This window comes from Pseudophryne corroboree, chromosome 5, assembly GCF_028390025.1.
Source record: "Pseudophryne corroboree isolate aPseCor3 chromosome 5, aPseCor3.hap2, whole genome shotgun sequence".
Taxonomy (NCBI): Eukaryota; Metazoa; Chordata; class Amphibia; order Anura; family Myobatrachidae; genus Pseudophryne; species Pseudophryne corroboree.
The window spans coordinates 182,434,268-182,455,305 of NC_086448.1; the positions used below are offsets into that span (position 1 = coordinate 182,434,268).

The following is a 21,038-nucleotide window of genomic DNA, read 5'->3' on the forward strand; positions in this document are numbered from 1 at the left end:
ACTGTACCGACAGCCAAACTGCTGAGAACGGAACTTGGAGGGTACATAACTTTTTGGTTTTCATTTCATCTCATGACACTCCACCCAAAGCTACTCTTCTGGTTATCCTATCAACTAGGACAACAATGAAGGTGACTCCATAACATTTCTTCCATTGTTTTTCCATGTCACAGAAACATTGCATGTGTGTTACAGGTGACCATCCTAATCATCTCTCCTTTACTTCACAGTAATGTCATTGTTAGTGATACATTATTTGGATCAAGCATCAAAAGGAAACTTAGATATAAGAGTCTGGCCGGCATATCACTTATTGCATGACGACCTTGTGCCTGCGCTGTACTGTATGTAGACGGAGCATTTGGTTTTGCTAATGACTTACATAGACTCCATAAGAGGGCATGCCGACATAGCATATTGTTGAATGTTAACATGTATGATCTTAAACTCCATCTATAAATGTTCTGTTGCGAGACTTCCAGTATACTCAGAATAATGCTACTGTGACAGATGATTTAGTATATACTAGCTGGAGTACCCGGCGTTGCCCCAGATTTTAAGAATATCTGTTTACAAAAAATACATGTAAATATTAAACACACAGTATAAATAACATAGTAGATAGCTGAATACCCGTATTTTGGTACGGGATGAGGATGGTAAATTAGAATGATAGTTTGTTCATTTACGTTGATTGGAGATCTAGTATATAGGCATATCTTGCTTCCCTGATGCACTTTGTGTAGTGGCCGCACCCCTTTTTGGTGCCCCAAGGGATCCTGCTCTTCCCACTATACAACTCTGTCACTGGCCCTGTCACATGCAGCCTTGTCATCACTGAGATATCATGCATGTACTGATATAGAGTGTGCTGCTGGCCTACCCATAGGGGTGCTAGTGGTATGTTACCCCCACAGTGTTTGTTCCCAGAGTGTAAGTCATATGTGTAGCAAGTTTGGTGTAAATTGCTCCAGGCATTCCAGAGTTATGCTGACTGCTGAAAAACTCTGTGCTGCTGCCTCACATCTAGGGGTGCTAGGGGTGTCTTACCCCCACAGTGTTTGTTCCCAGCTTGCAAGTCATATGTGAACCAAGTTTGTTGTAAATTGGTCCAGGCATTCAGGAGTTATGCTGTCTCCTGACATACTCTGTGCTGCTGTCCCACCCCTAGGGGTGTCTAACCCCCACAGAGTTTGTTTGCAGATTGTAAATCAGATGTGTACCAAGTTTGGTGTAAATTGCTCCAGGCCTTCCACAGTTATGCTGTCTGCTGACATACTCTGTGCTGCTGTCCCAGCCCTAGGAGTGCTAGGGATGTCTACCTCCCACAGTGTTTGTTCCCAGATTGTAAGGCATACGTGTACCAAGTTTTGAGTACATTGCTCTAGCAATTCCGGAGTTATGCTGTCTCCTGATATACTCTGTGCTGCTTTTATATAGTAGATACACTTAGAGTTTACTTTGATATGTGACTGTCATACTTGGCAACATTTTATAACAAGTTCCAGGGATGCTTGGTGGCTGAGCCCAGTGCATGGTGGAATGTCATGTGCGGATCTGTCTAGGAGGACCTTGGTGCACTACAACTCCCATTGTGTCATGTTTACTAGAGATGAGCGGGTTCGGTTTCTCTGAATCCGAACCCGCCAGAACTTCATGTTTTTTTTCACGGGTCCGAGCGACTCGGATCTTCCCGCCTTGCTCGGTTAACCCGAGCGCGCCCGAACGTCATCATGACGCTGTCGGATTCTCGCGAGGCTCGGATTCTATCGCGAGACTCGGATTCTATATAAGGAGCCGCGCGTCGCCGCCATTTTCACACGTGCATTGAGATTGATAGGGAGAGGACGTGGCTGGCGTCCTCTCCGTTTAGACACTTGATTTACTAATTTTGGGGAGCATTAGGAGTACTCAGTAGTGTACAGTGCAGAGTTTTGCTGATAGTGACCAGTGACCACCACTTTTATTTATAATCCGTTCTCTGCCTGAAAAAAGCGATACACAGCACACAGTGACTCAGTCACATACCATATCTGTGTGCACTGCTCAGGCTCAGGCCAGTGTGCTGCATCATCTATATATATTATATATCTGTCTGACTGCTCAGCTCACACAGCTTATAATTGTGGGGGAGACTGGGGAGCACTACTGCAGTGCCAGTTATAGGTTATAGCAGGAGCCAGGAGTACATAATATTATATTAAAATTAAACAGTGCACACTTTTGCTGCAGGAGTGCCACTGCCAGTGTGACTAGTGACCAGTGACCTGACCACCAGTATATAATATTAGTAGTATACTATCTCTTTATCAACCAGTCTATATTAGCAGCAGACACAGTACAGTGCGGTAGTTCACGGCTGTGGCTACCTCTGTGTCGGCACTCGGCAGCCCGTCCATAATTGTATATACCAGTGACCTAACCGTGGTTTTTTTTTCTTTCTTTATACATACATACTAGTTACGAGTATACTATCTCTTTATCAACCAGTCTATATATTAGCAGCAGACACAGTACAGTGCGGTAGTTCACGGCTGTGGCTACCTCTGTGTCGGCACTCGGCAGCCCGTCCATAATTGTATATACCACCTAACCGTGGTTTTTTTTTCTTTCTTTATACATACATACTAGTTACGAGTATACTATCTCTTTATCAACCAGTCTATATATTAGCAGCAGACACAGTACAGTGCGGTAGTTCACGGCTGTGGCTACCTCTGTGTCGGCACTCGGCAGCCCGTCCATAATTGTATATACCACCTAACCGTGGTTTTTTTTTCTTTCTTTATACATACATACTAGTTACGAGTATACTATCTCTTTATCAACCAGTCTATATATTAGCAGCAGACACAGTACAGTGCGGTAGTTCACGGCTGTGGCTACCTCTGTGTCGGCACTCGGCAGCCCGTCCATAATTGTATATACCACCTAACCGTGGTTTTTTTTTCTTTCTTTATACATACATACTAGTTACGAGTATACTATCTCTTTATCAACCAGTCTATATATTAGCAGCAGACACAGTACAGTGCGGTAGTTCACGGCTGTGGCTACCTCTGTGTCGGCACTCGGCAGCCCGTCCATAATTGTATATACCACCTAACCGTGGTTTTTTTTTCTTTCTTTATACATACATACTAGTTACGAGTATACTATCTCTTTATCAACCAGTCTATATATTAGCAGCAGACACAGTACAGTGCGGTAGTTCACGGCTGTGGCTACCTCTGTGTCGGCACTCGGCAGCCCGTCCATAATTGTATATACCACCTAACCGTGGTTTTTTTTTCTTTCTTTATACATACATACTAGTTACGAGTATACTATCTCTTTATCAACCAGTCTATATATTAGCAGCAGACACAGTACAGTGCGGTAGTTCACGGCTGTGGCTACCTCTGTGTCGGCACTCGGCAGCCCGTCCATAATTGTATATACCACCTAACCGTGGTTTTTTTTTCTTTCTTTATACATACATACTAGTTACGAGTATACTATCTCTTTATCAACCAGTCTATATATTAGCAGCAGACACAGTACAGTGCGGTAGTTCACGGCTGTGGCTACCTCTGTGTCGGCACTCGGCAGCCCGTCCATAATTGTATATACCACCTAACCGTGGTTTTTTTTTCTTTCTTTATACATACATACTAGTTACGAGTATACTATCTCTTTATCAACCAGTCTATATATTAGCAGCAGACACAGTACAGTGCGGTAGTTCACGGCTGTGGCTACCTCTGTGTCGGCACTCGGCAGCCCGTCCATAATTGTATATACCACCTAACCGTGGTTTTTTTTTCTTTCTTTATACATACATACTAGTTACGAGTATACTATCTCTTTATCAACCAGTCTATATATTAGCAGCAGACACAGTACAGTGCGGTAGTTCACGGCTGTGGCTACCTCTGTGTCGGCACTCGGCAGCCCGTCCATAATTGTATATACCACCTAACCGTGGTTTTTTTTTCTTTCTTTATACATACATACTAGTTACGAGTATACTATCTCTTTATCAACCAGTCTATATATTAGCAGCAGACACAGTACAGTGCGGTAGTTCACGGCTGTGGCTACCTCTGTGTCGGCACTCGGCAGCCCGTCCATAATTGTATATACCACCTAACCGTGGGTTTTTTTTCTTTCTTTATACATACATACTAGTTACGAGTATACTATCTCTTTATCAACCAGTCTATATATTAGCAGCAGACACAGTACAGTGCGGTAGTTCACGGCTGTGGCTACCTCTGTGTCGGCACTCGGCAGCCCGTCCATAATTGTATACTAGTATCCAATCCATCCATCTCCATTGTTTACCTGAGGTGCCTTTTAGTTGTGCCTATTAAAATATGGAGAACAAAAATGTTGAGGTTCCAAAATTAGGGAAAGATCAAGATCCACTTCCACCTCGTGCTGAAGCTGCTGCCACTAGTCATGGCCGAGACGATGAAATGCCAGCAACGTCGTCTGCCAAGGCCGATGCCCAATGGCATAGTACAGAGCATGTCAAAACCAAAACACCAAATATCAGTAAAAAAAGGACTCCAAAACCTAAAATAAAATTGTCGTCGGAGAAGCGTAAACTTGCCAATATGCCATTTACCACACGGAGTGGCAAGGAACGGCTGAGGCCCTGGCCTATGTTCATGGCTAGTGGTTCAGCTTCACATGAGGATGGAAGCACTCAGCCTCTCGCTAGAAAACTGAAAAGACTCAAGCTGGCAAAAGCACCGCAAAGAACTGTGCGTTCTTTGAAATCCCAAATCCACAAGGAGAGTCCAATTGTGTCGGTTGCGATGCCTGACCTTCCCAACACTGGACGTGAAGAGCATGCGCCTTCCACCATTTGCACGCCCCCTGCAAGTGCTGGAAGGAGCACCCGCAGTCCAGTTCCTGATAGTCAGATTGAAGATGTCAGTGTTGAAGTACACCAGGATGAGGAGGATATGGGTGTTGCTGGCGCTGGGGAGGAAATTGACCAGGAGGATTCTGATGGTGAGGTGGTTTGTTTAAGTCAGGCACCCGGGGAGACACCTGTTGTCCGTGGGAGGAATATGGCCGTTGACATGCCAGGTGAAAATACCAAAAAAATCAGCTCTTCGGTGTGGAGGTATTTCACCAGAAATGCGGACAACAGGTGTCAAGCCGTGTGTTCCCTTTGTCAAGCTGTAATAAGTAGGGGTAAGGACGTTAACCACCTCGGAACATCCTCCCTTATACGTCACCTGCAGCGCATTCATAATAAGTCAGTGACAAGTTCAAAAACTTTGGGCGACAGCGGAAGCAGTCCACTGACCAGTAAATCCCTTCCTCTTGTAACCAAGCTCACGCAAACCACCCCACCAACTCCCTCAGTGTCAATTTCCTCCTTCCCCAGGAATGCCAATAGTCCTGCAGGCCATGTCACTGGCAAGTCTGACGAGTCCTCTCCTGCCTGGGATTCCTCCGATGCATCCTTGCGTGTAACGCCTACTGCTGCTGGCGCTGCTGTTGTTGCCGCTGGGAGTCGATGGTCATCCCAGAGGGGAAGTCGTAAGCCCACTTGTACTACTTCCAGTAAGCAATTGACTGTTCAACAGTCCTTTGCGAGGAAGATGAAATATCACAGCAGTCATCCTACTGCAAAGCGGATAACTGAGTCCTTGACAACTATGTTGGTGTTAGACGTGCGTCCGGTATCCGCCGTTAGTTCACAGGGAACTAGACAATTTATTGAGGCAGTGTGCCCCCGTTACCAAATACCATCTAGGTTCCACTTCTCTAGGCAGGCGATACCGAGAATGTACACGGACGTCAGAAAAAGACTCACCAGTCTCCTAAAAAATGCAGTTGTACCCAATGTCCACTTAACCACGGACATGTGGACAAGTGGAGCAGGGCAGGGTCAGGACTATATGACTGTGACAGCCCACTGGGTAGATGTATGGACTCCCGCCGCAAGAACAGCAGCGGCGGCACCAGTAGCAGCATCTCGCAAACGCCAACTCTTTCCTAGGCAGGCTACGCTTTGTATCACCGCTTTCCAGAATACGCACACAGCTGAAAACCTCTTACGGCAACTGAGGAAGATCATCGCGGAATGGCTTACCCCAATTGGACTCTCCTGTGGATTTGTGGCATCGGACAACGCCAGCAATATTGTGTGTGCATTAAATATGGGCAAATTCCAGCACGTCCCATGTTTTGCACATACCTTGAATTTGGTGGTGCAGAATTTTTTAAAAAACGACAGGGGCGTGCAAGAGATGCTGTCGGTGGCCAGAAAAATTGCGGGACACTTTCGGCGTACAGGCACCACGTACAGAAGACTGGAGCACCACCAAAAACTACTGAACCTGCCCTGCCATCATCTGAAGCAAGAAGTGGTAACGAGGTGGAATTCAACCCTCTATATGCTTCAGAGGTTGGAGGAGCAGCAAAAGGCCATTCAAGCCTATACAATTGAGCACGATATAGGAGATGGAATGCACCTGTCTCAAGTGCAGTGGAGAATGATTTCAACGTTGTGCAAGGTTCTGATGCCCTTTGAACTTGCCACACGTGAAGTCAGTTCAGACACTGCCAGCCTGAGTCAGGTCATTCCCCTCATCAGGCTTTTGCAGAAGAAGCTGGAGGCATTGAAGAAGGAGCTAAAAGGGAGCGATTCCGCTAGGCATGTGGGACTTGTGGATGCAGCCCTTAATTCGCTTAACAAGGATTCACGGGTGGTCAATCTGTTGAAATCAGAGCACTACATTTTGGCCACCGTGCTCGATCCTAGATTTAAAGCCTACCTTGGATCTCTCTTTCCGGCAGACACAGGTCTGCTGGGGTTGAAAGACCTGCTGGTGACAAAATTGTCAAGTCAAGCGGAACGCGACCTGTCAACATCTCCTCCTTCACATTCTCCCGCAACTGGGGGTGCGAGGAAAAGGCTCAGAATTCCGAGCCCACCCGCTGGCGGTGATGCAGGGCAGTCTGGAGCGACTGCTGATGCTGACATCTGGTCCGGACTGAAGGACCTGACAACGATTACGGACATGTCGTCTACTGTCACTGCATATGATTCTCTCAACATTGATAGAATGGTGGAGGATTATATGAGTGACCGCATCCAAGTAGGCACGTCACACAGTCCGTACTTATACTGGCAGGAAAAAGAGGCAATTTGGAGGCCCTTGCACAAACTGGCTTTATTCTACCTAAGTTGCCCTCCCACAAGTGTGTACTCCGAAAGAGTGTTTAGTGCCGCCGCTCACCTTGTCAGCAATCGGCGTACGAGGTTACATCCAGAAAATGTGGAGAAGATGATGTTCATTAAAATGAATTATAATCAATTCCTCCGCGGAGACATTGACCAGCAGCAATTGCCTCCACAAAGTACACAGGGAGCTGAGATGGTGGATTTCAGTGGGGACGAATTGATAATCTGTGAGGAGGGGGATGTACACGGTGATATATCGGAGGGTGAAGATGAGGTGGACATCTTGCCTCTGTAGAGCCAGTTTGTGCAAGGAGAGATTAATTGCTTCTTTTTTGGGGGGGGTCCAAACCAACCCGTCATATCAGTCACAGTCGTGTGGCAGACCCTGTCACTGAAATGATGGGTTGGTTAAAGTGTGCATGTCCTGTTTTGTTTATACAACATAAGGGTGGGTGGGAGGGCCCAAGGACAATTCCATCTTGCACCTCTTTTTTCTTTTCTTTTTCTTTGCATCATGTGCTGATTGGGGAGGGTTTTTTTGGAAGGGACATCCTGCGTGACACTGCAGTGCCACTCCTAGATGGGCCCGGTGTTTGTGACGGCCACTAGGGTCGCTAATCTTACTCACACAGTCAGCTACCTCATTGCGCCTCTTTTTTTCTTTGCGTCATGTGCTGTTTGGGGAGGGTTTTTTGGAAGGGACATCCTGCGTGACACTGCAGTGCCACTCCTAGATGGGCCCGGTGTTTGTGTCGGCCACTAGGGTCGCTAATCTTACTCACACAGCTACCTCATTGCGCCTCTTTTTTTCTTTGCGTCATGTGCTGTTTGGGGAGGGTTTTTTGGAAGGGCCATCCTGCGTGACACTGCAGTGCCACTCCTAGATGGGCCCGGTGTTTGTGTCGGCCACTAGGGTCGCTAATCTTACTCACACAGCTACCTCATTGCGCCTCTTTTTTTCTTTGCGTCATGTGCTGTTTGGGGAGGGTTTTTTGGAAGGGACATCCTGCGTGACACTGCAGTGCCACTCCTAGATGGGCCCGGTGTTTGTGTCGGCCACTAGGGTCGCTTATCTTACTCACACAGCGACCTCGGTGCAAATTTTAGGACTAAAAATAATATTGTGAGGTGTGAGGTATTCAGAATAGACTGAAAATGAGTGGAAATTATGGTTTTTGAGGTTAATAATACTTTGGGATCAAAATGACCCCCAAATTCTATGATTTAAGCTGTTTTTTAGTGTTTTTGGAAAAAAACACCCGAATCCAAAACACACCCGAATCCGACAAAAAAAATTCGGTGAGGTTTTGCCAAAACGCGGTCGAACCCAAAACACGGCCGCGGAACCGAACACAAAACCAAAACACAAAACCCGAAAAATTTCAGGCGCTCATCTCTAATGTTTACTGGACTTCATTATAATGTGATGATTTGTTTTTAATTCATGTTAACTACTCATGTTCCATACATTTTCATTTATACCACTTAATGTGCGCATAACACAGTGTTTATAGGGCCTAATTCAGATCTGATCGTTTGCTAGCGTTTTTTGCAGCGCTGCCATCAGGTCAGAACTGCGCATGCAACGCAATGTGCAGGCACATCGCACAGGTACAAAGAGGTTCATTGCTCTGCGATGGGTTTGTGCAAAGAATCCATTCGCATGGGCGATCGCAAGGAGATTGACAGGAAGAAGGCATTTGTGGGTGTCAACGGACCATTTTCTGGGAGTGGTTGGAAAAACGCAGGCGTTCCCAAGCGTTTGCAGGGCGGGTGTCTGACGTGAATTCCGATCCCAGATAGGTTGAGGTGATCGCAGCAGCTACTCAGAAACTGCACAACATCTTTTTGTACCGCTCGGCTACACATGCAATCGCACACTTACACAGCTAAAATACACTCCCCGGTGGGCAGCGACTATGTGAACTCAGTACTGCAAAAAACAGCTAGCGAGCGATCAGGTCTGAATTGGCCCCATGGATCCTCCAGAAACCCCATGGGGCTGTTTTACTGGTCCATGTCAGGTTTGGCCATCCAGGTGTGAGGTCAAATTGATCAATAATCCTGGGCCGCAGCTCCAGAGGTGGGATGGGCCTGCGTGTGGCCAGCTGTACAGTGGAGACATCGGATAACAGCCCACGTCCTCTCATGCTTTACAGTGTTTAGTTGCAAAATTGGTGGTGGTGGGTGTTTGGTAGGCTAAAGCACCGGGGCTCGTTACAAAAACTGGAGTCTATTTACTAAGCCTTGGAGAGAGATAAAGTGGATGTAGATAAGTACTAGTCAATCAGCTGCTAACTGTCATATTATAGGCTGGGTTTGAAAAATGACAGGAGCTGATTGGCTGGTACTTTATCTCCATCCACTTTATCTCTCTCCAAGGCTTAGTACATAGACCCCATTGTATGCAGCGGATGTGGGGGTAATGAAATGGTTAAAAAATAGATACTTTTTTGCTGGTGAGCTACAGGGCCCAGATATCACACACTTACCAAGTTCTTGGCTGCCAGCTGGGAGGGGAATGGCACAACCATGTGGGCAGTGCAGGGGCATGACAGCAGAATCGCATCATCAAGACACAGTATATAAAGTCACGATTACATCATTGTAAAGCGGGGGAAGGGGCCATGATGATGGGATTCAGCAGGTATAGCGTCATCAGCTCGCCTGGACTGGTCACTTCACATGGGAAGTGGGCATCAGCGTGTGGAACTGAGGCGTTACTGAAGATATGCCTACACCTTGGTGCCTGCTATCCTGGAGTCTCCAAGACATTGAGGGAGAATAGGCAAGTACCATATGCTCTATCATGCGTTGGCATCGTGTAACCGGCGGTTGGGATCCCAGCAGTCAGCATCCTGATGCCGGGATCCTAGCCGCCAGATTGCCGGTGGGGATATGAGTGCAACAGAGCCCATGCGGGCTCGCCAAGGGCGTAGCTACCATAGGTGCAGGGATTGCAGCTGCTATGCAGAGCTGAGAGGAGCAACCTTCCCTGTCACAATTACATGTGTTGTATGCAGGGTGTAGCTACCATAGGTGCAGCTGCTTTGGGACCCACAGCTGAGAGGGGCCACCTTCTCTGTCACAGTTACATGTGTTATATACAAGGGTGTAGCTACCATAGGTGCAGGGAGTGCAGCTAGCTACTATGGGGCCCAGAGCTGAGAGCGGCCACCTTCCCTGTCACAGTTACATGTATTATATATAGGGGTGTAGCTACCATAGGTACTGTGACTGCCTGCAGTGCCAGATTAAGGTCCACATGGGCCTGGAGCTGAAATTTATGAAGGGCCTATTGTGTGCCTCGCCAGGAGGTGTGACGAGCGCTGCGGCGGTGTGACCAGTGTGGTGTGGTTTACAAAGTGGGTGTGGCCTGTGCTGTGTGTGTCGCTATCCCCATGGAGGTCATAGCTAGTGTCTACCTTCAACTACTTAAGTGAAGATATAATAACAAAAAGTTTGTGACCATATATACAGATCCATCAGTGACCGCCATATGATACAGACAGCATCACAGTGACCACCATATAATACAGAGACCATTGCAGTGACCGCCATATGACACAGAAAGCTTTACAGTGTCGCCATATGATACAGAGAGTATTGCAGTGAACATCATATAATACCAAGAGCATCGCAATGACTGCCACATAAAAAAGATAGAGTAACAGTGTCCACATTAGAGAGCATTCCAGTGACTAACATGTAATACACAAAGCATTCAAATGACCTCCACACACTAAAGAACATTACAATAAATGCCATATTATATATAGAGAGCTCCAACCACCACCATAAAATACAAAGGACACCACTCCCATGGGGTAAAACTGAGAGTAGATGACTTTGAGGAGACGAGTGTGAGGATAGGAACAGAGATCTGAGGCATAGGTAGTCTAGGAGATTGCTAGACTGGGTGTTGCTATAGATGTGAGCAGGTCTCTGGATGAAATTACACTGTGTAGAGGTGAGGGTCTCTGGATGAAAGGATAGAGTGTAGGGATGATGGTACCTGGATGTATGGACAGGGTGAGGGTACCTGGGTGTAGGAACAGGGTGTGGGTACTGGGATGCAGGGACATGGTGTAGGGGTGAGGGTACCTGGATGTAGGAACAAAGTGTGGGTACTGGGATGCAGGGACATGGTGTAGGGGTGAGGGTACCTGGATGTAGGAACAGGGTGTGGGTACTGGGATGCAGGGTCAGGGTGTAGGGGTGAGGGTACCTGGATGTAGGAACAAGGTGTGGGTACCTGGATGTAGGAACAGGGTGTGGGTACTGGGATGCAGGGTCAGGGTGTAGGGGTGAGGGTATCAGGATACAGCGACAGATTGCAGGGGTAATGGTACCTGGATGGAGGGACTAGGTGTAGGAGTTATGGTATCTGGATGCAGGAACAGGGTGTAGGGATGACTGTATTTAGATGCAGGGACAGGGTGTAGGGATGACGGTACCTGGATGCAGGTACAGGGAGTAGAGGTGAGTCTATCAGGATGTAGGGACAGGGTGCAGGGGTGATGGTACCGGGATGCAGGGACATGATCTAGGGGTGACGGTAGCTGGAAGCAGGGACAAGGTATAGGGGTGAAATAAATGGAGGGACAATACAAAGCTCCTATAGATCACCCTGATAAGTGCCATAGGCTGCCTGTGCACAGCTGCGTGTAGTGGTTTAACTCAGACCAACATGTTAGAGGGTCCCCGGACAAATGACTAGGGAAACTGAAGCACCTCTGATAATTGGGCTCTTACCCACTCTGCCAGCAGCAGGTGGTCTTTGCAAGAGCTCAGGAATTCCTTTCCTGGGAAGATATCTAAATTCTCAGATGGCAGATTGGGTTGCCCAGGGCTGCTCCAGGGTCGTCCACTGAGGTCAGTGTCAGACTGGGGCATCAAGGGCCCACAGAGGAATGCAATGGCAGGGGCCCACTGAAGGGACATAACCAGCCTTAGGTAAGTGTGGCCATCAATAGGAGGGGTGTGGTCAACCCACATTATAATGTAAATAATCTGTGCCCATTAAATTAGATTAACATTAATCCATGCCCCTTTTACTAAAATATCATTAATCTGCTCCCCCTTAAAAAAATATCAATAATCGGTGCCCCTTTTAATAGATTAGCAATAATACACGAGGCAGTATGTAATGCTGTCCGAGTTTGCTGGACGTGCAGGTTGCCGGCCGAACTCGGACGTTTTTCTGAAGGGGCAATCACTAAGGCATGGTTTTGCCTTGTAAATGAATGCCCCTTTAAAAAAACATTCAACTTTGGCCGGCAACCTGCACATCCGGCGAACTCGGACGACCTTACATCCCTCCCATAGTTTACACATAACGGGAAGAATACAATTGCAAGTGATATTCTCATTCCCGCAAATTAGTACTTTATGCCTGCTGCGACTTGTACAATTTTGTAAGCAGCTTTTTGGGTCTGCGTGCAAAATTGTTAAAATTCGGGGTGGGAGTGTGCCATTAATGGTGCAAGATGCAGTGCCATTACTGCCGTCTCCACACCACTACAACAGGCAACTTGCACCGTTAGCCCGCAGTAGGACTGACCCCTAAGCTAAAGATAGATAGTGTACATACATAGTATACATATACATGGTGTACATAAACATAGTTAACATACCTAGATTAAGGGGGGAATTCAATTGTTGCTCCATTTGGGCACGCTGAGCCGTGGGAAGATACATTTCAGCTCGTAGCCGGCAGTGTGGCAAGCTGAAGTGTGTGAAAAGTGACCCGTTTCAGCGTGCAAACAGCACCTTTCACGTCACGCCCAGCATTTTGGGTGGGTTTAGCAATTTTATGTGTCTAAACCTGGCCTGTCTGGGCGAGATTAGTGAATTAAAAATAAAACTATTGAATTGCGCCCCGCGATCTCCCATCATTTTAGACGGGAGAATGGGTGTGCAAAACAATTTGAATCTCCTCCACAGTGTACATATACAGTATCCATATGTATAGTATATGTGCATATACATGGTATGGGATGCAGTCACTGGGATCCCGGCAGCCGGTCATGCAGCCACAACCCCACAGTATACATGTACAGTATATATACAGCAGGGATTGGCAATGTCCAGCCCTCCAGGTGCTGTGGAATTAAATATCTCAGCATGTCCTTTAGCAGTTATAGTTTGCCCTAACAGCAAATCTGTGGCAATGCGTGCTGGGATGTACAGTTAAACTGTAGCTGGAGTGCTGAACATTGCCTACCCAATATACAGTGTACCTATATATTATGCATATGTATACATCGGATCAGTACGAGATCCCGGCATTTGGTATCCCGGCGGTCAGAAGACCGACGCTGGGAGCCCAACAGCCGGGATCCCGACGGCGAATGCAGTGTGTCTGCTCGCCACGCTTCGGGCCCGGTGGCGACCTCTGGTCGCCACAGGGTTCTGCTCCCCTCCGGGTGGTGGCGTGGACCACCACCCAAGAGGGGTAACCAGCCGGCGGTCGGGAATCCTACCGCCAGTATTTCAGCTGGTGTCGGGATTCCAGCGTTGGTACCTTGACCGCCGGGATCCAGACAGGCGGTCAATTGACTGCCTCCGGTATACATAGTAGTATATGGGGATACGTTCAGCATGCTGGTGGTCAGGATGCCGTCACTCCAAATCCTGGTGCCAGAATCCCGACATGCGGCCGGAACTCCATCATGACTTGAAATGCTGACGCCGGAATCAAGATCGTAAGTATGCTGGGGACTCTTAGGGTTAGGTCATGGAGGGAGGGGCTAGGTTTAGGAGCCACCGGGGAGGGTTAGGCTGCAGGGGGGCTGTGAGAAGGGGGGGTTAGGTTTACGCACCACTGGGGAGGGTTAGGGTTAGGCTGCGGGGAGGGAGGGTTAGGGGGGTTGGTGGGGAAGGCAAGTATAGTTACCGAACCCCTGTCGACGTCTTCTCCTTCGGGATGTCGCTGTCAGTTTTATGACTGCCGGCATCCCAAACGCTGGTAAAATGTATCACACCCAGCATATGTTTGCAGTGTACATAAACATTATCTACAGTATACATAGAATGCATGTTTACATTTACATAGCATAAATACCAATACAAAATACATATACATAGTACAGTATGCATACACACATATAGTATATATACCTATAGACTATATATATATATATATATATATAGTGTACATAGCGTGCCTGCAGATACAGTGTACATAGGGTGTAGTATGGTATGCCGGCAGCCAGGCTCCCGGCGGCCAGCATACCGGCACCGGGATCCTGACCGCCGGCATACTGACAGCTGGGTGAGCGCAAATGAGCACCTTGCGGGCTCGCTACGCGCGTCACGCTATTTATTCTCCCTTCAGGGGGGTCGTGAATCCCCAAGAGGGAGAAAAGTTGTCGGTATGCCGGGTGTCGGGATTCCGGCGTCGGTATACTGTGCGCCAGGATCCCAACAGCCGGCAAACTGAATACCACCCTGCACATATATAGAGTATGTGTATATATATTTGCATGCACATGGAGCTGCTCTCATCTAGTGTGGCTCTATCGTATAGGTGCACTCCCGGCGGGACTAGGCAATCCGGCCGCCTAGCCCCGCCGGGAGTGAACAGAGACGCTCCCATTCTTGTGAATGGGGTGCATGCGCATCACGGACGCGCCTTGGCACAGACGGAGCCACGATTAGCATGGCTCCATCTGTATGTTAAATATAGTTAAGCATGAAAGTGTGTCGGCACTCAATTCCACAGCTCTCCAATATTGCCTGGGTGCCCTCCCACGTGTTGCTCAATGAATAAAAACATATAAACAGGCTGATTTGTTTATATATATATATATATATATATATATATATTTACACATATAGCACACAAACACATGGTATACACGTACATAGAATATACACAGTATATACATATTATATATAGCTATACATACTGTAGAAAAGGCAGCCAGGAGGGAGGGGGTTACATAAGAGGCTGCTACATCCAGGGGATAAGGCTATAAGGAACATGTAAGCTCTGGGGAGAAGAGGGGGAGGGGCCTCGCTTATTACAGTGATTACTCTGTACAGTGCTATACACATACAGTACATAGTATGTGACACACTGACACTACACTTACCATTTGTGCCGTGTTAGTGTTGAGCTTTAGCCTGCAATTTCATGTACAGTCAGACTAGCAAGCCTCCTTTCTGGGAAGGGTGTGGGGTTGTCTGTGCTCCGATTGGCTGAGTGACTGAGTGATGTGTCACTCTGCCAATCGGAGCACAGCAGACACTGCTGGGGAGTTCCTGCACCGAGCAGGAATCTCCTCAGCGTTACATTAGCAGGCCAGTCCACTGTACGCAGCACAGCAGCAGCTGCTGAAGTAGTGACTGCTGTATACAGCTTCACCCTGACAGTCATCAGCCGACCCTGCCTTGGCCACGCCCCCCTATGATAGTGGGCGGGGTTACAGAGCAGGGAACTGGGAGCTCACTGGGGATTTATCCTACTGTGCGCAGTCCGAGTCTGAGGTTAGCAGACGATCGTGGGGGCGGGGATTCGGACGGGGTGGGAAGGGGGCATGATAATGTCAGGTGTATTCGGGGGAGAAACGGCAGTTACAGATAGGCCTTTGGGTTGGGGTCGTGTGGGCCTATTTACAATGGGGGGCCTGGAGTTGCAGCTCCATCCGCCCCATTGTTAATCCGGCCCTGACTGCCTACCAGTACAATGCCTCCCCTACTGGTGTGATCTCCACCTCCTGTGACACGATCCTTCTGCTGGTGCTGTTGTTACTGCCTACCAGCGCAATGCGCCACCTACTGGTGTGATCTCCACCTCCTGTGACACGATCTTACTGCTGGTGCTGTGACTGCCTACCATGCTGCATTAGCCTTGCTTACTACCACTGTGAGTAATACTAACAATTTGCTTAAGCCCAATTTGTGTTGGGCCCCGCTTATAGCTGACTTACAGTACTCCAACCTACATGTGGCCACTTTTCATATATTTCCAGGGCCACTTTACGTTCCCAATCCGCCCCTGTCTGGCATGGAAGAAATGTGAATGATAAATCAATGTAAATGTACCAGAAGATATTGACAAGCCTTTATAACATTATCTTATACTGTGAATTTCTTACCCAGTTTCCAAGACAATTAATTAATTGAACTTGTTAATTAAGTGAAAGGAAGACATTATATTTTCCGGGAGATGTATCAAGCCGTGGAGAGACAGAAAGTTGAGTATTTGCCCAAATCAAATGAAGGTTCTAACTACAGGTATCATTTCATGTACTGTGCTAGATAAGTGACAGAAGATGATTGGGTGGTTTGGACATCTGCACTTTATCTCTCTCCAAGGCTTGATACATCTCCCTAAGAGTGCTGCATATAAAATATATGTCTGGCTGCTATACAGCAGGCCAGGAGCACCAGCAGGACAGTAGAGTAACAGTCATATCAGTAATAATTTGCGGACCCTGTGAAATTAGCATTCAGTAAAGACGGGAGACTCAGTCAATGAATACAAAAAAACATTTTTTAGTTTATGTTAAAATATAAAAAGTTTATTAAGTGGAATATTTAATAAATAGTATTTGCGAGACATCTCCAAAAACAGTCGGTTTTGGGGGCTGCCCACAAATATTAAGCAGCCCCTGAATGTATGTATTGGGGACTGCAATGGATATTTGATATATCTATTGCGTTCCTCCTATTTTGAACACAAAAGCAGCCACCAAAAGTTTCTACGGCAGATGGTAAACTGTGAAACTCACCAAGCTCCAGAATGCAAAGTATTTCTGAGCTTGGCCTGGCAGCTAATGCCATTTCTAAATGGCTTTTGTAGCCTGTGGGCTACATTATGCAATAATTCCCAGGAGAAGGATCCTTGGGATCCCTCTGCATTACTGTCTGCTCTCACATACGCAGTCTGACGATTGCACATGTGAACTAGCGCAGCCGGGGTCTAAACCCAGAAGTAAAGTGATCGCATTAGCGATTATTTTACTTCTTATACATTGCAGGGCCGGGCATGAGATTGGTACTCATTATGGCATAAAAGCTACACCTCTGGACTCACAAAGAGTCATCCTTCAGCACTCAGGAGAGGAAAACCCCCTTGGGGGGAAACCTCTGGGGAACCATGGCTTCAGGATCGCCCTTCCCTCTGGGCATTAAGAGGTGTACTAATAGAGGGGTCAGTATGCTATCCCAGCGCATGGGATCCCGGTGGTTGTCGTACCGATACCGGGATCCCAGTACAGAAAAGACCGACAGGGGTGAGTAAGGGGTGTTCTCCCATCTCCCCACACCCCTAACCCTGCCTGTCCACAGTGTAACCCTAACCTTCTCCCTAGGTGCCTAATCCTAACCTTCGTCCCTGCTGCCTAAACCTAACCCTCCCTTCCCCGCAGCCTAACCACTCCTGGGGGTGCATAACCCACCCTACCCGCAGCCTAAACCTAACTTCCCCCCACCCGCAGCCTAACCCTATCCTCCCCCCACCCGCAGCCTAACCCTATCCTCCCCCCACCCGCAGCCTAATCCTAACCCCCCGCCTGATGCCTAAACCTAACCCTCCCTTCTCCACAGCCTAACCACTCCCAGGGGTGCCTAAACCTAACCAACCTTCCCCGCTGCCTAACCCTAACCTCCCTCCACCAATAGCCTAAAACTACCCCCTGCCTGATGCCTAAACCTAATATCCCCACCTGATGCCTTAACCTAACCCTCCCTCCCCCGCATCCTAACCACCCCCGGGGGTTCCTAACCCTAACCCTATCCTCCCCCCACCCGCTGCCTAACCCTAACCCCTCAGACTGATGCCTAACCCTCTCCCCACCCCCCTAACCCTACCTATAAGCAGTCTATCCCTAACCTCCCCCTTTGTGCCTATCCCTCCCGCGAAGGTGCCTAATCCTAACCTCCATCCCTGCTGCCTAAACATAACCCTCCCTTTCCCGCAGCCTAACCACCCCTCCTCCATCCCTGATGCCTAAACCTAACCCTCCCTCCCCCGCAGCCTAACCACCGCCAGGGGTGCCTAACCCTAACCAACTCTACCCGCAGTCTAACCTTAACCTCCCCCCACCCACAGCCTAAACTTAACCCCCTCACCTGATGCCTAAACCTAACCCTCCATCCCCCGCAGCCTAACCACCCCCAGGGGTGCTTAACACTAAGCTCCCTCCACCCACAGCCTAAACTGAACCCCCCTGCCTAACGCCTAAACCTAACCCTCCCGCCTGATACCTAAACCTAACCCTCCCTCCCACGCAGCCTAACCTCCCCTGGGGGTGCCTAACCAACCCTATCTGCAGCCTAACCCTAACCTCCCCCCACCTGCAGCCTAACACTAACCTTCCCCCACCTGCAGCCTAACCCTAACCTCCCCCCGCCTGACGCCTAAACCTAACCCCCCCGCCTGGCGCCTAAACCTAACCCTCCCTCCCCCGTAGCCTAACCACCCCCTCCTCCCCCCATGCCTGATGCCTAAACCTAACCCCCTTTGCCCAGCCCTAAACCTATGATCATGGAGATACGGGCGCCGGTATCCTTGCCCATTCGGAGTTCCAACGTCGGGATTCTGTAGAGTGTCGGGATCCCAGTGTCAGTATTCTGACTGCCGTAAACCCGACAGCCGGCATCTTTACCACATCTCCTAATAGGTAATGCATATGTCCCAATATTTGTAGCATGTGTCCGCAGCTCTCCTCCCAGGGCAGCTATTCAGGGATCACCCACTGCGTGTAGACGAAGAGGAAGAGATGAAAAATTATTGTTATTGGAAGAACAAGCAGAGAGAGAAACTGACTCTTAGTTGTTAAATGTGATAAAATAGTAAAATATAATGGTGTAATTGTGGGCCTGATTTAGTTGTGGTTGTTGAAGCGATCGCTGTTGCAATCTTGCCGTTCACAATTGCATTGTGAATCTGAGCAGTCGTAGGCTGAGCAAGTCCCCTAGACACAGGGGGCTCTCCAGCAGCAACACAGGTCGCAATGGGTAATTTATGCACACACATGGAACGGCATTTGAACGGACCTGACACGCCTGTATACAGTGAGCCACCCCCGTTACCACCTCAAATGCTGACTTCCTGTCAATCACTTTGCAATGGGATGCTCTATGTGATCTTGATTTCATTTTGTGCGCAGTGCAGCTTACACGCATGCACAGTGAAAAAGCATTGAGTCACTTGGTGCAACAGCAGTTCTGCGTCCGCATCTGAATCAGGCCCCCTGAGCGGTAAGGAGAAGGACTCTAGGGAAAGGACTATGTCAACTTTATTATATGTAAAGATAGGGAAACAGTCACTTGTTACAGCTCCAATTCACATAATTTATACCATTCTGTACCATTTCATCATTTGGTTATTCTATGGGGGAGATGTATTAAGCCCTGCAAAGCGATAAAGTGGAGAGAGGTAAAGTACCAGCCAATCAGCTCCTAACTGCCATGTTACAGGCTGTGTTTGAAAAATGACAACTAGGAGCTGATTGGTTGTTAGTTTATCTCTCTCCACTTTATTACTCTCCCAGGCTTTGTATACTTGCCCCCAGTTTATTGATATACTGTAAAGGTCAGCCATTTCACTATCTCCCCCGATCTGTATTGTTCTTCCCCCGATCTGTATGTTCTGTATCATGCTCTCCCACCCTTCCTGTTTTTCTGTATTACAGTGTGTACTACATCTCGCAGCCCCCAAAAGTGTATGTCCTTCCTCTATATGTCCTATAGAGTACGCCACAATTTCTATGTTTTTGTATTGTGCCCCCACACCATCTGTATGTACTGTACCAAGTTGCCCCCTTCTGCATGTTTTGTATTGTCCGCTCTCCCCCACCATAGACCCTGTTTTGTACTGTGCTCACAATACCCCCACCACACACACAATTACACAAGTATGGTAACTTACCTCCTGCATGCTATTCTCCAGTCATTAATTCCTTTGCGACCCCTCCCGTCGTCTTCAACTGACACTTTGCAGATCTCTTTGCCGGTCACCCGACACTCTGCAAATCTCTTTGCCAGTTGATCTAAAAAACCACAAAAGACTATCATTAAGCATAGCACTAGTTTAAGTACAATAAAATGTCCATGAGTCAACCAGTTTCCCAATTTTCCTTAAACCAAATAAGATACTTTCAAAGTTATCAATATCCCATTTATCTATTTTATTAACTTTTTCATCCTAAAGCCATGATCCTGCCTCATAGAGACCCAGGTTATCTGCATCCCCTGTATGTGTGCTTATCCTCCATACTGCCCTCTTTATTCCTGTAACGCTACATTTTTATTCCTAAATATGTCGTTCCTTCCTGCACTTCTCCTATTTATGTGTGTTTGTACCTGTTTTCCCTGTTCTGTCTATCTTGTCTTGCCTTTCAGCGGACTATACTGCACTCTGTCTTCCTTACCCCCTCCATCATACCCTGCTATGTAGGACTCACCTCATCCTACCTGTCTTCCTGCATGGAAACTGGAAACGTCAGCAGCTGTAGATAGAATGTTACAGGATGAAGCATTGTGATGTCACGGGCTAGTGATGTCACAGGCTAGGTGTGATGTCACAGCAACCAGCAGCAAAGCTACAGAGTTACAGCTATCTTACATATACATTTTCTATATCAATTACAACTGGATATACATGAGTTTCTAATTTAAAAAAAATGAGACAAGTATAGAAAATGAAGTATAAGGCAATGTTGTAAAGTGCCTCAATATATAGGTAAAGGGAAAACATAAGTGACAGGAATTTCTAGACTAAATCACCGCTTATATTTTATAAGGAAATAAAGCTCTTTATCTAAGAAGCTGAATTAATAATTTTCCATTATGTGTGTGGGTGTGTGTGTGTGTGTATATATGTTTATACATA

General features: G+C 47.6%; 1 long non-coding RNA gene across 2 annotated transcripts; it reads right to left on the bottom strand.

Moving 5' to 3' along the window:
- Positions 1-18,640: 18,640 nt before the first annotated feature.
- On the bottom strand, positions 18,641-20,666 carry LOC134928908 (uncharacterized). Of its 2 annotated transcripts, none has more exons than XR_010178120.1 (3): positions 20,611-20,666; positions 20,076-20,196; positions 18,641-18,900 (listed from the first exon to the last, which is right to left on the bottom strand). It is a non-coding gene; the product is annotated as an uncharacterized LOC134928908 (long non-coding RNA). The 2 variants fall into 2 exon arrangements; XR_010178119.1 differs by lacking the exon at positions 20,611-20,666 and adding an exon at positions 20,510-20,603.
- Positions 20,667-21,038: the final 372 nt, after the last annotated feature.